Here is a 3,605-nt window from a genome sequence, read left to right on the forward strand (position 1 = left end):
AGAGCCTAGTATTAGTATCAGAGCCTAAATAGTGAGAATCCTGTTTGCAGAAGGCTATGGATGATGGTGGGCTTTCAAGATATATTTGTGGGAATCACATAGGCATAGGCCTCCAGTGATCTCCCTCCATCCATAATTTAGGAATGGGAGGAAAATGGTTGCTAAACAGAGTGCAGTGGATCGATGGGTGCAGATGATCAAAGGAATAAATCTGACATGAGCAGTTCAAACTTTGTCAGTTGATTCCCCCTCTGATGCACGCTGGACCTGATCTGCTTTTTTTTTTTTTTTTTAAGAACATTTTTGGTATTTTTTTTATTGTTGTTCATATCAAGGTTTATCTCAGAGGTGTCATTTCATTGGTTGCCACTCTCTTGAAGTTGTGTTATATGTCTTTCTGTGTTTTGGACTACATCTGTGTTTTGGTATATGAAGCCCGGGATTAATGAATTTATAGCAAGTTGAATAAGGTTTTCTTTGGTGGGGGGCGGGGGCGGGGTAGAGCAGTGGTGGCGGCGATTAAGGAGTCCAGGAAGAAAAAAGAATGTTTGGAAACTGATTGCAGTAGCAATTGTACAATATTTCTTGAGGTGATTAACCATGGAATGCTATGATATATGTACCAACTCCTAATTAATAATAAATTAAAACAAATATTAAAACAGATAGGAGAGAAAGAAAAGAGCAAAGTGGATATGAGAGGAGACTCTGAAACTTGCTATTAATCATAGAGTAGCTAAAGCAAATGGAAGAAGTGATGAAATCAAAGAGCCGAACAGAAAATTTCCAAAGGTAGATTGAGAAGACAATTAAAAATATAATGAAATGTGCAAAAATCTAGAGTTAGAAAACCAAAAAGGAAGAACATGCCCAGCATATCTGAAACGAAAAGTCTTCAACAAAAATTCAAGCCATCAGATGCAATATTGAAAAAAATCTATGGGACAAACATTGAATGATGCAGAAAGCAGCAGGAGACTATGGACAGAATACCCAGTGACTGTACCCAAAAGAACAATCAACATCCCACTGTTTCAAGAGAGAGTATACTACCCACAGCCAATGGTACTGAAAGAAGGTCAAGTTGTACTGAAGGCATTAATAAAAAGCAATCTCATAGAAATGGATAGAATTCCAATAGAAATGTTTCAACCTGATGAAGCATTGCGCATGCTCACCCTCTGTCAAGCAATAAAGCTACTGACTTGAAGAGATTCATATTTGTACCCATTCCAAAAATAGGTGGCTCAATCACATGCCCAAATTATGGAACAATATATTAATATTACATGCAAATAACATTTCTAAATGAAGCAGTACATCCACAGGGAGTTACTAGAAGCACAAAAGAGGACATAGACCAAGGGATACAACAGCTGAGGTCAGATGTATCTTGACTTAAAGTGGAGAATACCAGGAAGATGCTTGTGAGTGTTTACTAGAAAAGACATCCAATTGTGTGGATAAAAACAAGCTACAGATTGCCTATAGATAGCAGCAGCCAAGAGATTAAAGACATTTGTCATTAGGTAAATCTGCTGCACAAGACCTCTTTTGAATATTGGGATCAAGGATGTTACTTTGAGGACTGAAGTGGGCCTGACCCAAGACATGGTATTTTCTATTGCCTCATTTGCATGTGAAAGTTGGACATGGAATAAGGAAGACTTAAGAAAAATTGATCCATGTGAATTGTGGTGCTGGAGAAGAATATTTAAAGTATCATGGACTGCTAAAAGGACAAATCAATTACTGTCATGGAAGTACAGCCAGTATGTTCTTTAGAGGCAAAGATGGGAGATTTTGTCTCTTGTACTTCGGAGAAACTAGTGCTTGGAGAAGGTCATTAACCTTGGTATAGTAGAGGGGGAGCAAGGCAGAAAGGCCGTCTACAAGATGGATTGACACAGTGGCGGCAACAATGGGCTCAGGCCAAGGAACAATGCTGAGGATGGCTCAAGACCATGCTGTGTTTCCTTCTGTTGCGCATGCAGTTGTTATGAGTAGTAGCTGACTCGATGGCACCTAACAACAACATAAACAACAACAACAACAACACCATAGATAGCCTTGAGAAGAAAGTGATTTCCATAGCATTTCATTGGGCTCACGTGGGACCTTTATGTGGCTAAAAAGGCAGTTGTATGAACAGAACAAGGAAATACTGCATGGTTTAAAATCAGAAAAAGTGTGTGTCAGGGTTCTATATTCTCACTATACTTATTCAATTTGTATGCTGGGCCATTAATGAGAGAAGCTGGGTTATATAAAGAAGAATGTGGTATCAGGATTGGTGGAAGGCTTATTAACAACTTGCAATATGCAGATAACACAACCTTGCTTGTTGAAAGTGAGCAGGACTTGAAGCCCTTGCTGATGAAGATCAAGGATTGTAGCCTTAGTCAGGATTACAATTCCATCTAAAGAAGACTAGATTCTCGCTCTTGGACCAATACATGACGATAAATGGAGAAAGAAAAGATTGAAGTGCTCAAGGGTTTTGTCTTGCCACTCAATGCTCATGTAAATGGAATTCAGGAGGTCTAATGACACACTTCATCGTGCAATTCTGCTGCATGTGACCTCTTTAAAGTATCAAAAAGCAAGGATGAAAAAAAAAGGTGCCTTTGAGGATTAAGGTGCTTCTGATCCAAACTATGGTATTTTTAATTGCCTCATATGCATGTGAAAGTTCCACATTGAATAAGGAAATCTTTGAATTATGGTGAAAGTACTACTGAAAGTATCGTGGGCCACCAAGAGCACAAACAGATCTGTTTTGGAAGAAGTACAGCCAGAATGCTCTTTGAGGGCAAGGAAAGGAGACTTTGTCATTTGTCCCTTGGCTATTTTATCCAGAGAGACTAGTGCCTAGAGAAGGACATCCGACTTGTTAATTAGATGGGCAGCATTCAAAGAGGAAGGCCCTCTACAAACTTTATTGACACAGTGTCTGTGACACTGGGCTCATACGATTGTGAGGATGGTGCACAAATGGGTCAAATTTCACTCTGTGCACATAGGTTTGCTGTTAGTCGAATCTTACTACATGGCAGGTAACAACAACATTGTGTGTGGCAAAGGGTCTTTTATAAACTTCCTGGATTATGGGTACTCTATACGATGAACCCACTTGTAAGCTGTCTGCTCAATACTTTTAAAGCTATTTTGTTTAAGAAAAGCTAGGTGAAAAATTAATTTGACACTGAAATTTTAGGATGTGCCAGGCAAATGACGGTTTTCTACCATGAAAGCCTTTTATTTTTCTTAACATTTCATCGTCAAATATTAAAGTAAAACCAACGTTTTTAGCTCACTATTGAGCAGAGCTCTTAAGGGCTCATTTTAGAATCCCAAGGTAATAAAGGGTGTGATTTGGTTCACACATTCTAATAAATTAGAGGCAGGCATAATCCCACCTTAATCCTGTCTATTAGTATAGCAGAGAATTCCCCCAAAATGGGATCATAGCCACAAGCATAGAGGTTCAGAATTATAAAATATTACATAAGGAATAATGGCTAGAAGGATCATATTAATTGACTACATCTCACTTTCAATGTTGATTTATTTCATTATTGCATTGGCTAGAATATCTTGTGCTG

The sequence above is a fragment of the Echinops telfairi genome, unplaced genomic scaffold (genome assembly GCF_000313985.2).
Source record: "Echinops telfairi isolate 266 unplaced genomic scaffold, ASM31398v2 ScPeMD7_3533;HRSCAF=4204_0, whole genome shotgun sequence".
Classification (NCBI taxonomy): domain Eukaryota; kingdom Metazoa; phylum Chordata; class Mammalia; order Afrosoricida; family Tenrecidae; genus Echinops; species Echinops telfairi.